This window comes from Medicago sativa, chromosome 6 (assembly GCF_051527215.1).
Source record: "Medicago sativa cultivar Bolivia chromosome 6, Bolivia_mono, whole genome shotgun sequence".
In the NCBI taxonomy this organism is placed as follows: Eukaryota; Viridiplantae; Streptophyta; class Magnoliopsida; order Fabales; family Fabaceae; genus Medicago; species Medicago sativa.
Genome location: NC_140754.1, coordinates 99887673 through 99901431, shown reverse-complemented (window position 1 = coordinate 99901431; position 13759 = coordinate 99887673). Strand labels below are relative to the sequence as shown.

Genomic DNA, 13759 nt, shown 5'->3' with positions numbered 1-13759 from the left:
GGAGATTTTCTTAACCTCCATTTTGGCCGTATTTTTAGAGAATGCAAAAATATCCCATGGAAGTCGTAGTTATGTTGTTTACCTATCCAACGAATTGTCACACGCTCAGATTCAATGCAAATCGGCCACATTATGGCCTTCCTAGTAAAAAAGGGTCGAAAACGAGTAATGTCCCAAATTAACGAGGAGATTTTCTTAACCTCCATTTTGGCTGAATTTTTAAAAAATGCAAAAATATCCTCTGGAAATCGTAGCTATGTTGTTTACCTATCCAACGAATTGTCCCATGCTAAGATTCAATACAAACCGGCCACTTTATGGCCTTCCTTATAAAAAAGGGTCGAAAACGAGTAATGTCCTAAATTAACGAGGGGATTTTCTTAACCTCCATTTTGGCTAAATTTTTAGAGAATGCAAAAATATCCCATGGAAGTCGTAGTTATGTTGTTTACCTATCCAACGAATTGTCACATGCTAAGATTCAATACAAATCGGCCACTTTATGACCTTCCTAGTAAAAATGGGTCGAAAACGAGTAATGTCCTAAATTAACGAGGAGATTTTCTTAACCTCCATTTTGGCCGAATTTTTAGAGAATGCAAAAATATCCCATGGAAGTCGTAGTTATATTGTTTACCTATCCAACAAATTGTCACACGCTAAGATTCAATGCAAATCGGCCACATTATGGCCTTCCTAGTAAAAAAGGTCGAAAACGAGTAATGTCTCAAATTAACGAGGAGATTTTCTTAACCTCCATTTTGGCTGAATTTTAAGAGAATGCAAAAATATGCCATGGAAGTCGTAGTTATGTTGTTTACCTATCCAACGAATTGTCACATGCTAAGATTCAATACAAATCGGCCACTTTATGGCCTTCCTAGTAAAAATGGGTCGAAAACGAGCAATGTCCGAAATTAACGAGGAGATTTTCTTAACCTCCATTTTGGCCGTATTTTTAGAGAATGCAAAAATATCCCATGGAAGTCGTAGTTATGTTGTTTACCTATCCAACGAATTGTCACACGCTAAGATTCAATGCAAATCGGCCACATTATGGCCTTCCTAGTAAAAAAGGGTCGAAAACGAGTAATGTCCCAAATTAACGAGGAGATTTTCTTAACCTCCATTTTGGCTGAATTTTTAAAAAATGCAAAAATATCCTATGGAAATCGTAGCTATGTTGTTTACCTATCCAACGAATTGTCCCATGCTAAGATTCAATACAAACCGGCCACTTTATGGCCTTCCTTATAAAAAAGGGTCGAAAACGAGTAATGTCCTAAATTAACGAGGGGATTTTCTTAACCTCCATTTTGGCTAAATTTTTAGAGAATGCAAAAATATCCCGTGGAAGTCGTAGTTATGTTGTTTACCTATCCAACGAATTGTCACATGCTAAGATTCAATACAAATCGGCCACTTTATGGCCTTCCTAGTAAAACTGGGTCGAAAACGAGTAATGTCCTAAATTAACGAGGAGATTTTCTTAACCTCCATTTTGGCCGAATTTTTAGAGAATGCAAAAATATCCCCTGGAAGTCGTAGTTATGTTGTTTACCTATCCAACGAATTGTCACATGCTAAGATTCAATGCAAATCAGCCACATTATGGCCTTCCTAGTAAAAAAGGGTCGAAAACGAGTAATGTCCCAAATTAACAAGGAGATTTTCTTAACCTCCATTTTGGCTGAATTTTTAAAAAATGCAAAAATATCCCATGGAAGTCGTAGCTATGTTGTTTACCTATCCAACGAATTGTCCCATGCTAAGATTCAATACAAACCGGCCACTTTATGGCCTTCCTTATAAAAAAGGGTCGAAAACGAGTAATGTCCTAAATTAACGAGGGGATTTTCTTAACCTCCATTTTGGCTAAATTTTTAGAGAATGCAAAAATATCCCGTGGAAGTCGTAGTTATGTTGTTTACCTATCCAACGAATTGTCACATGCTAAGATTCAATACAAATCGGCCACTTTATGGCCTTCCTAGTAAAAATGGGTCGAAAACGAGTAATGTCCTAAATTAATGAGGAGATTTTCTTAACCTCCATATTGGCTAAATTTTTAGAGAATGCAAAAATATCCCATGGAAGTCGTAGTTATGTTGTTTACCTATCCAACGAATTGTCACATGCTAAGATTCAATACAAATCGGCCACTTTATGGCCTTCCTAGTAAAAATGGGTCGAAAACGAGTAATGTCCTAAATTAACGAGGAGATTTTCTTAAACTCCATTTTGGCCGTATTTTTAGAGAATGCAAAAATATCCCATGGAAGTCGTAGTTATGTTGTTTACCTATCCAACGAATTGTCACATGCTAAGATTCAATACAAATCGGCCACTTTAAGGCCTTCCTAGTAAAAATGGGTCGAAAACGAGTAATGTCCTAAATTAATGAGGAGATTTTCTTAACCTCCATTTTGGCCAAATTTTTAGAGAATGCAAAAATATCCCATGGAAGTCATAGTTATGTTGTTTACCTATCCAACGAATTGTCACACGCTAAGATTCAATGCAAATCGGCCACATTATGGCCTTCCTAGTAAAAAAGGGTCGAAAACGAGTAATGTCCCAAATTAACGAGGAGATTTTCTTAACCTCCATTTTGGCTGAATTTTTAATAAATGCAAAAATATCCCATGGAAGTCGTAGTTATGTTGTTTACCTATCCAACGAATTGTCACACGCTAAGATTCAATGCAAATCGGCCACATTATGGCCTTCCTAGTAAAAAAGGGTCGAAAACGAGTAATGTCCCAAATTAACGAGGAGATTTTCTTAACCTCCATTTTGGCTGAATTTTTAATAAATGCAAAAATATCCCATGGAAGTCGTAGCTATGTTGTTTACCTATCCAACGAATTGTCCCATGCTAAGATTCAATACAAACCGGCCACTTTATGGCCTTCCTTATAAAAAAGGGTCGAAAACGAGTAATGTCCTAAATTAACGAGGGGATTTTCTTAACCTCCATATTGGCTAAATTTTTAGAGAATGCAAAAATATCCCATGGAAGTCGTAGTTATGTTGTTTACCTATCCAACGAATTGTCACACGCTAAGATTCAATGCAAATCGGCCACATTATGGCCTTCCTAGTAAAAAAGGGTCGAAAACGAGTAATGTCCCAAATTAACAAGGAGATTTTCTTAACCTCCATTTTGGCTGAATTTTTAAAAAATGCAAAAATATCCTCTGGAAATCGTAGCTATGTTGTTTACCTATCCAACGAATTGTCCCATGCTAAGATTCAATACAAACCGGCCACTTTATGGCCTTCCTTATAAAAAAGGGTCGAAAACGAGTAATGTCCGAAATTAACGAGGAGATTTTCTTAACCTCCATTTTGGCCGTATTTTTAGAGAATGCAAAAATATCCCATGGAAGTCGTAGTTATGTTGTTTACCTATCCAACGAATTGTCACACGCTCAGATTCAATGCAAATCGGCCACATTATGGCCTTCCTAGTAAAAAAGGGTCGAAAACGAGTAATGTCCCAAATTAACGAGGAGATTTTCTTAACCTCCATTTTGGCTGAATTTTTAAAAAATGCAAAAATATCCTCTGGAAATCGTAGCTATGTTGTTTACCTATCCAACGAATTGTCCCATGCTAAGATTCAATACAAACCGGCCACTTTATGGCCTTCCTTATAAAAAAGGGTCGAAAACGAGTAATGTCCTAAATTAACGAGGGGATTTTCTTAACCTCCATTTTGGCTAAATTTTTAGAGAATGCAAAAATATCCCATGGAAGTCGTAGTTATGTTGTTTACCTATCCAACGAATTGTCACATGCTAAGATTCAATACAAATCGGCCACTTTATGACCTTCCTAGTAAAAATGGGTCGAAAACGAGTAATGTCCTAAATTAACGAGGAGATTTTCTTAACCTCCATTTTGGCCGAATTTTTAGAGAATGCAAAAATATCCCATGGAAGTCGTAGTTATATTGTTTACCTATCCAACAAATTGTCACACGCTAAGATTCAATGCAAATCGGCCACATTATGGCCTTCCTAGTAAAAAAGGTCGAAAACGAGTAATGTCTCAAATTAACGAGGAGATTTTCTTAACCTCCATTTTGGCTGAATTTTAAGAGAATGCAAAAATATGCCATGGAAGTCGTAGTTATGTTGTTTACCTATCCAACGAATTGTCACATGCTAAGATTCAATACAAATCGGCCACTTTATGGCCTTCCTAGTAAAAATGGGTCGAAAACGAGCAATGTCCGAAATTAACGAGGAGATTTTCTTAACCTCCATTTTGGCCGTATTTTTAGAGAATGCAAAAATATCCCATGGAAGTCGTAGTTATGTTGTTTACCTATCCAACGAATTGTCACACGCTAAGATTCAATGCAAATCGGCCACATTATGGCCTTCCTAGTAAAAAAGGGTCGAAAACGAGTAATGTCCCAAATTAACGAGGAGATTTTCTTAACCTCCATTTTGGCTGAATTTTTAATAAATGCAAAAATATCCCATGGAAGTCGTAGCTATGTTGTTTACCTATCCAACGAATTGTCCCATGCTAAGATTCAATACAAACCGGCCACTTTATGGCCTTCCTTATAAAAAAGGGTCGAAAACGAGTAATGTCCTAAATTAACGAGGGGATTTTCTTAACCTCCATATTGGCTAAATTTTTAGAGAATGCAAAAATATCCCATGGAAGTCGTAGTTATGTTGTTTACCTATCCAACGAATTGTCACACGCTAAGATTCAATGCAAATCGGCCACATTATGGCCTTCCTAGTAAAAAAGGGTCGAAAACGAGTAATGTCCCAAATTAACAAGGAGATTTTCTTAACCTCCATTTTGGCTGAATTTTTAAAAAATGCAAAAATATCCTCTGGAAATCGTAGCTATGTTGTTTACCTATCCAACGAATTGTCCCATGCTAAGATTCAATACAAACCGGCCACTTTATGGCCTTCCTTATAAAAAAGGGTCGAAAACGAGTAATGTCCGAAATTAACGAGGAGATTTTCTTAACCTCCATTTTGGCCGTATTTTTAGAGAATGCAAAAATATCCCATGGAAGTCGTAGTTATGTTGTTTACCTATCCAACGAATTGTCACACGCTCAGATTCAATGCAAATCGGCCACATTATGGCCTTCCTAGTAAAAAAGGGTCGAAAACGAGTAATGTCCCAAATTAACGAGGAGATTTTCTTAACCTCCATTTTGGCTGAATTTTTAAAAAATGCAAAAATATCCTCTGGAAATCGTAGCTATGTTGTTTACCTATCCAACGAATTGTCCCATGCTAAGATTCAATACAAACCGGCCACTTTATGGCCTTCCTTATAAAAAAGGGTCGAAAACGAGTAATGTCCTAAATTAACGAGGGGATTTTCTTAACCTCCATTTTGGCTAAATTTTTAGAGAATGCAAAAATATCCCATGGAAGTCGTAGTTATGTTGTTTACCTATCCAACGAATTGTCACATGCTAAGATTCAATACAAATCGGCCACTTTATGACCTTCCTAGTAAAAATGGGTCGAAAACGAGTAATGTCCTAAATTAACGAGGAGATTTTCTTAACCTCCATTTTGGCCGAATTTTTAGAGAATGCAAAAATATCCCATGGAAGTCGTAGTTATATTGTTTACCTATCCAACAAATTGTCACACGCTAAGATTCAATGCAAATCGGCCACATTATGGCCTTCCTAGTAAAAAAGGTCGAAAACGAGTAATGTCTCAAATTAACGAGGAGATTTTCTTAACCTCCATTTTGGCTGAATTTTAAGAGAATGCAAAAATATGCCATGGAAGTCGTAGTTATGTTGTTTACCTATCCAACGAATTGTCACATGCTAAGATTCAATACAAATCGGCCACTTTATGGCCTTCCTAGTAAAAATGGGTCGAAAACGAGCAATGTCCGAAATTAACGAGGAGATTTTCTTAACCTCCATTTTGGCCGTATTTTTAGAGAATGCAAAAATATCCCATGGAAGTCGTAGTTATGTTGTTTACCTATCCAACGAATTGTCACACGCTAAGATTCAATGCAAATCGGCCACATTATGGCCTTCCTAGTAAAAAAGGGTCGAAAACGAGTAATGTCCCAAATTAACGAGGAGATTTTCTTAACCTCCATTTTGGCTGAATTTTTAAAAAATGCAAAAATATCCTATGGAAATCGTAGCTATGTTGTTTACCTATCCAACTAATTGTCCCATGCTAAGATTCAATACAAACCGGCCACTTTATGGCCTTCCTTATAAAAAAGGGTCGAAAACGAGTAATGTCCTAAATTAACGAGGGGATTTTCTTAACCTCCATTTTGGCTAAATTTTTAGAGAATGCAAAAATATCCCATTGAAGTCGTAGTTATGTTGTTTACCTATCCAACGAATTGTCACATGCTAAGATTCAATACAAATCGGCCACTTTATGACCTTCCTAGTAAAAATGGGTCGAAAACGAGTAATGTCCTAGATTAACGAGGAGATTTTCTTAACCTCCATTTTGGCCGAATTTTTAGAGAATGCAAAAATATCCCAAGGAAGTCGTAGTTATGTTGTTTACCTATCCAACGAATTGTCACACGCTAAGATTCAATGCAAATCGGCCACATTATTGCCTTCCTAGTAAAAAAGGTCGAAAACGAGTAATGTCCCAAATTAACGAGGAGATTTTCTTAACCTCCATTTTGGCTGAATTTTTAGAGAATGCAAAAATATCCCATGGAAGTCGTAGTTATGTTGTTTACCTATCCAACGAATTGTCACATGCTAAGATTCAATACAAATCGGCCACTTTATGGCCTTCCTAGTAAAAATGGGTCGAAAACGAGCAATGTCCGAAATTAACGAGGAGATTTTCTTAACCTCCATTTTGGCCGTATTTTTAGAGAATGCAAAAATATCCCATGGAAGTCGTAGTTATGTTGTTTACCTATCCAACGAATTGTCACATGCTAAGATTCAATGCAAATCGGCCACATTATGGCCTTCCTACTAAAAAAGGGTCGAAAACGAGTAATGTCCCAAATTAACGAAGAGATTTTCTTAACCTCCATTTTGGCTGAATTTTTAGAGAATGCAAAAATATCCCATGGAAGTCGTAATTATGTTGTTTACCTATCCAACGAATTGTCACACGCTAAGATTCAATGCAAATCGGCCACATTATGACCTTCCTACTAAAAAGGGTCCAAAACGAGTAATGTCCCAAATTAACGAGGAGATTTTCTTAACCTCCATTTTGGCTGAATTTTTAGAGAATGCAAAAATATCCCATGGAAGTCGTAGTTATGTTGTTTACCTATCCAATGAATTGTCACATGCTAAGATTCAATGCAAATCGGCCACATTATGGCCTTCCTACTAAAAAAGGGTCGAAAACGAGTAATGTCCCAAATTAACGAGGAGATTTTCTTAACCTCCATTTTGGCTGAATTTTTAGAGAATGCAAAAATATCCCATGGAAGTCGTAGCTATGTTGTTTACCTATCCAACGAATTGTCACATGCTAAGATTCAATACAAATCGGCCACTTTAAGGCCTTCCTAGTAAAAATGGGTCGAAAACGAGTAATGTCCTAAATTAACGACGAGATTTTCTTAACCTCCATTTTGGCCAAATTTTTAGAGAATGCAAAAATATCCCATGGAAGTCGTAGTTATGTTGTTTACCTATCCAACGAATTGTCACACGCTAAGATTCAATGCAAATCGGCCACATTATGGCCTTCCTAGTAAAAAAGGGTCGAAAACGAGTAATGTCCCACTACACCATTTATCCTCTCTAGCAACAGCCGAAAATTGTTGCCAAAACCAGTAAAAACGTTGCCTAATAGAATAGGAGACGTTTTTTAGGCGTCTCCTATGCGAGCGTTGCCTAAAGTTTTAGGGGACGTTTTTTCGTGCTCTTTGGGCACAGTTTACTAAAACGTCGCCTAAACCAAATGAATAGGGGACGTTTTCTCTTAGTATCTAAGGCTACGCTTTTTCAGTGTTGATGTAGTTTGTTACAATAAATAATCGTTGCCATAAAGTGAAACAATAAGAACATTTAAAAAGTGTTGCTATAGCTAATAGTTTACTAAAAAAATATATATTTTGGTATTATTTTGCAAATATAATAAATTAAATCTTAACCAAGAACGAATTTAACCACAAATCCACAAAAATTAAGTTAAAGCATTTATTCTTGGTACATGAACTCAAACATTGTCAACACAAAGTAGTTGACAAAAGGTCTAACATTACTTAACAAAATATAATACAAGCCTAACAAAATACATAGTATTGTCAAGTTTAATACTTGCAAATGCAAGCCTAAATATAAAATCTTCCAACTCATTCATCTGTATTGAAATTCACCATAATTGTGTTTATATCTTCTCCATGCATGTTAAGTATTCTCAACCCGATCTCGTGCTTCAACCGGCAAGATAAGCTTCCGCTACAAAAGTTATAAGACAAAACAAGATCAAGAAATGAAAGACTATTTTTTTTAATAATAAGACATTCAAATTCATAGATACACTTACATACATTAGTATATCTCCATAAACGTATTTTGTTATCTTTAGGCATTCCTTACCAATTGATGTAAAGTAGAGTACATTTGTTGAGTTCCTAGCCATTGATCCTAAGACGAGTCTCAACTCAAATAATAATTTACTAGTGGGCGCAATAGGCTGACCATCCTCATTAAAGGTCACTTTTTCTCGTCTCTTCCAAAGTTCTTCCATGAATCTTTTTGGACAAAGTTTTCCCACAAGTTTTTCTTTTTACTGTTCCAATTTTTAGTACAAAGTAATCAACACAATAAAGCAATACCACATGTTTGTCACCAATCTATAAATAATAATGACATCATTATTATGAAATACAAAACTAATTACCTTTTTCTCATTTGTCTTACTTGGTTACATCTATTTCCTTTAACTAGTAAAGTTCTACATAAAAGGGGTAGCAACACTGTGAATGAACAATGGAAAGGTTAAAAGTGATCTCAAAATGAATTTAAACAACACAACTAAGTAACACACACTTCATTATTTTAATAAAGTCGGAAAATAATTAATGGGTTGTTTAAAAATGAATTGACACGGGACAATTCATAAATTCATTCGATCAATTGGCTATTTCAACCCCCTATTGAAATGAGTTTCTTTTCTTTTTTATAAAATGAGGACTAATTATTTTTGTACTCAAAATTAGAAGTGTAAGAAATTTTAAACAATAAATGTCAAATTTAGATTTGGAAGAGTGAAGAAAATTTTATTTCAACAAAAATTGAGTTGTTTTTTTTAAGTTTACAAATTTGATAAGACGGTGAAATTAAATACACAATAGCTCAATTTATATCAAAACAAGAGATTTTTCACATAACAGGGATATATCAAAACAAGAGATTTTTCACATAACAGGGAGAATAAAGTTTGTCTTCAATTAAAAAAAAATAAGAACTAATAAAATTTGAATAACTAATTGAATAGGCTAGAAGGATAGGTACTTACCCTTAATGAAAGGAAACACGAAGGTGATGTCACTGCTCCGGCGTACTGGTTGTCGATGGCAGTGCTAGAAATGGTGGAAAATAACAATAGAAAAGAAAAATCTCAGTGCAAGGAAGAAAGAATAAGAATTAAGAAGAAGAAGGCGGCTAAAAGTTGCCGAAAAACGAGCTTACCGCGTGGATGAAGAAAAAGGGTCGACATCAAAGTCACTCCTTTTGTGAAATTAATGGGATCAACAGAAAGCACTTGTCGAGGGGATGAAGAAAATGATCTTACTTTGTTCGATCTGTGAAAACGGTGGTCAGAACGGCTCCGAGAAAATGGTGACGGTGGTGGTTTGTGAAGGAACGGGGAAAGGCCTGCGTTTTGATTTCTTTATCTTTAATTTAGGATGAGGATGATAATGATGATACGTGGGTGGGGCTCATGTGAAAAAAGACATAAAATATATTATTATTATTTTAGGCAAGGCATAAAAGATATATCATCAAAATTTATGTGGCTATTAAATGTGCAATGAAGATAATTTAAACCACATTATTTTTTACGAAGGGAATAAAAGATAAACCACAATTTTTTTTTTTTTACAAAAACAATAAATATAACAATCATAATACTACAGTACAATATTTATTGATTTAGTGCATTTAAATTACGAGCAATAATGTTTATAAAATTTTGATTCTTATTAAAATTATTTTTATTTTTTGATTAAATTATGGATATTTTACATTTCCTTATTATTAACAATTATATTTATTTTTTTTAAAAAAATTATATTTTTCAATGACACCAACAATATTTTTTTTGGTAGTGAATGATACCAACAATATAACAAACACAATAGAAATTTTTATATTTTTTAATGATACTAACGATATAACAAATATAATATCAATTATTAAAATTTTTAATGACACTAAAAAAAAGCATTCTTATAGACAAAAAGCCAAAGCATGTTATTTTCTTTACTATCGAAAAGACAAACACTTGAGTTCCCGTCTTTTCGCTCTTTTTATTGCGCTAATATTTGAAAAATATGAACAATTTTATATATATATATATATATATATATATATATAACAAAAAAATATAATTTAAATTCTTATTTTTTTAATGACACTTTTTTTTTTGAATCGCCAATTTTTTAAATGACATTAAAAACAATCTTTATTATAAAAAAAAAAAAGATATTCATCTAATTTGTTACAGTTTTTAAAGGACAAAGGAAAAAAAATTGAACATATATATATATATATATATATATATATATATATATACTCATATCGTGTTTGTTACACTTTTGTTTTAATATTTGAATTTACTTTTATTTAATTGTTATATGTCATATTTGTATTGAAAGTTGAAAGTAATTTTTGAAAGAGAAAAAATTAGTTTAAAAGAGTCAAAACATATTATTTTCTTTATATATAGTATAGATATATAGTACTAGCGGAAAGACGGACATTACAGTGCTCTCCACTATCTTTACCACACTAACGTGTGTGTATTTTATTATTATTATTTTTGACAAGAATGTGTATATTTTATTATGTTTGTTTGTATAATTTTTTATCGTACTTGATCAGAAGGTGACTGTTGGTACTTCTTTAATGCGGTGGTTGAAGATGGTGGAATTGCGTCAGTTGAATACTGGAACGGCGGGGGGTGTGTATCTGCAGACACTCTGACGCTCAAGTCAGTAGAGGTTGGAAATGGGGGTTTAGAAGTGAGAGAGATTCTACCTTGGGGACTGCGAGAAGCCCCCTTTATATAGATGTAGGTGAGTGCAGAGCCGTTGTAATGGCACATGTGTGTCCGTCAGGATCTTAAGTAGGCTCGTTTGGTGTGACTGTCTGATGATATGTCTGCAAGTGGAACTGGATGGTTCTCAAGGGAATGTCTTCCTTCTTCTTCTCGTGGAAGTGCTTTTTGGAAGATTCAGCTTCAGGTTCTTCCTTCCTTTTTCTGTTGAGGTTGTCAATGTACAGTTCCTCCTCTTACCTGATGTATGTCTTGGCCATCGCTAGGAACTCGTTGAAAGTCCTTTGTGCGATTGAGATGAACAACCTTTATGACATATTTACAGTGACATATGCTTGATCTAGTTTGTTAAATTTGTTTTAAGGATAAAAGAAAAAAAACTTGACATATACTCATATTGTGTGGTAAAAAAAAAATTGTTTGTTACATTTTTTAATATTTTAAATTTATTCTTATATATTTGTTACATGTGTTACTTATATTCAAAATTGAGGTCGTTTTTGGAAAGAAAAAAGTTAACCCAAAAGAGTTGAAAGAGGTTATTTTAAAGAAATTTTACGTATAAATTACAAACGATATTTTATATAAATTTTTTGATATAAATTAAAATTATAAATATAGATATTTGTGACATTCAAATGTAACAAATATAACAAACGGTATTTATCTTTTTCAATGAAAACAATGATATAACAAAAAGTTTTATCCTTTTTAATAACCAACAATTTAACAAAAATTTGTTTAAGGGTAAAATTGGAATACCAAAAAAGTCAGCCCAAATTCCCCTATTTTCTTTATATATAGTACTGATATATATTACAATAAAAATTTATGTAGTGTTAACCTACGCTCTCAAGGAGAACGAGTCTTATTAATCCATCAAACTTATAAAAAAAACTCAAATCTTCAACATACAAACATAAAAGTATCTAAGAAATAATATAGTGATACATTAAAAATGTCCCCAAAAGTATTTAAGGGGACAATTAACAATCGTTGCGAAAGAAAAACCAAAGTAACACTCCAGAAACGTCCCCAGAAGTATTTTAGGGGACAATTATCAATCGTTGCCAAAGAGATAACAAAGTAACACTCCCAAAACGTCCCCAGAAGTATTTTAGGGGACGTTTTTCAGGGGTTGCGAAAATATTTCTGGCAATAGTCAGAAAACGTTGCCTTAGCAACTTTTAGGCAACAATTTTTACATGTTGTCTAAAAAAGTGTTGCCAGAGACAATAAATGGTGTAGTGTCCCAAATTAACAAGGAGATTTTCTTAACCTCCATTTTGGCTGAATTTTTAAAAAATGCAAAAATATCCCATGGAAGTCGTAGCTATGTTGTTTACCTATCCAACGAATTGTCCCATGCTAAGATTCAATACAAACCGGCCACTTTATGGCCTTCCTTATAAAAAAGGGTCGAAAACGAGTAATGTCCTAAATTAACGAGGGGATTTTCTTAACCTCCATTTTGGCTAAATTTTTAGAGAATGCAAAAATATCCCATGGAAGTCGTAGTTATGTTGTTTACCTATCCAACAAATTGTCACATGCTATGATTCAATAAAAATCGGCCACTTTATGGCCTTCCTAGTAAAAATGGGTCGAAAACGAGCAATGTCCGAAATTAACGAGGAGATTTTCTTAACCTCCATTTTGGCCGTATTTTTAGAGAATGCAAAAATATCCCATGGAAGTCGTAGTTATGTTGTTTACCTATCCAACGAATTGTCACACGCTCAGATTCAATGCAAATCGGCCACATTATGGCCTTCCTAGTAAAAAAGGGTCGAAAACGAGTAATGTCCCAAATTAACGAGGAGATTTTCTTAACCTCCATTTTGGCTGAATTTTTAAAAAATGCAAAAATATCCTCTGGAAATCGTAGCTATGTTGTTTACCTATCCAACGAATTGTCCCATGCTAAGATTCAATACAAACCGGCCACTTTATGGCCTTCCTTATAAAAAAGGGTCGAAAACGAGTAATGTCCTAAATTAACGAGGGGATTTTCTTAACCTCCATTTTGGCTAAATTTTTAGAGAATGCAAAAATATCCCATGGAAGTCGTAGTTATGTTGTTTACCTATCCAACGAATTGTCACATGCTAAGATTCAATACAAATCGGCCACTTTATGACCTTCCTAGTAAAAATGGGTCGAAAACGAGTAATGTCCTAAATTAACGAGGAGATTTTCTTAACCTCCATTTTGGCCGAATTTTTAGAGAATGCAAAAATATCCCATGGAAGTCGTAGTTATATTGTTTACCTATCCAACAAATTGTCACACGCTAAGATTCAATGCAAATCGGCCACATTATGGCCTTCCTAGTAAAAAAGGTCGAAAACGAGTAATGTCTCAAATTAACGAGGAGATTTTCTTAACCTCCATTTTGGCTGAATTTTTAGAGAATGCAAAAATATGCCATGGAAGTCGTAGTTATGTTGTTTACCTATCCAACGAATTGTCACATGCTAAGATTCAATACAAATCGG

The 13759-nt window shown here is 34.2% G+C and overlaps 1 long non-coding RNA gene across 3 annotated transcripts; it reads right to left on the bottom strand.

The window, feature by feature from the left end:
• Positions 1 to 8137: 8137 nt before the first annotated feature.
• Positions 8138 to 9916, bottom strand: LOC146918776 (uncharacterized). Of its 3 annotated transcripts, none has more exons than XR_015016379.1 (5): positions 9671 to 9916; positions 9498 to 9561; positions 8880 to 8955; positions 8527 to 8768; positions 8138 to 8434 (listed from the first exon to the last, which is right to left on the bottom strand). It is a non-coding gene; the product is annotated as an uncharacterized LOC146918776 (long non-coding RNA). The 3 variants fall into 3 exon arrangements; XR_015016378.1 differs by having other exon boundaries at positions 8576 to 8768; XR_015016380.1 differs by having other exon boundaries at positions 8576 to 8730.
• Between the last annotated feature and the right edge of the window lie 3843 nt (positions 9917 to 13759).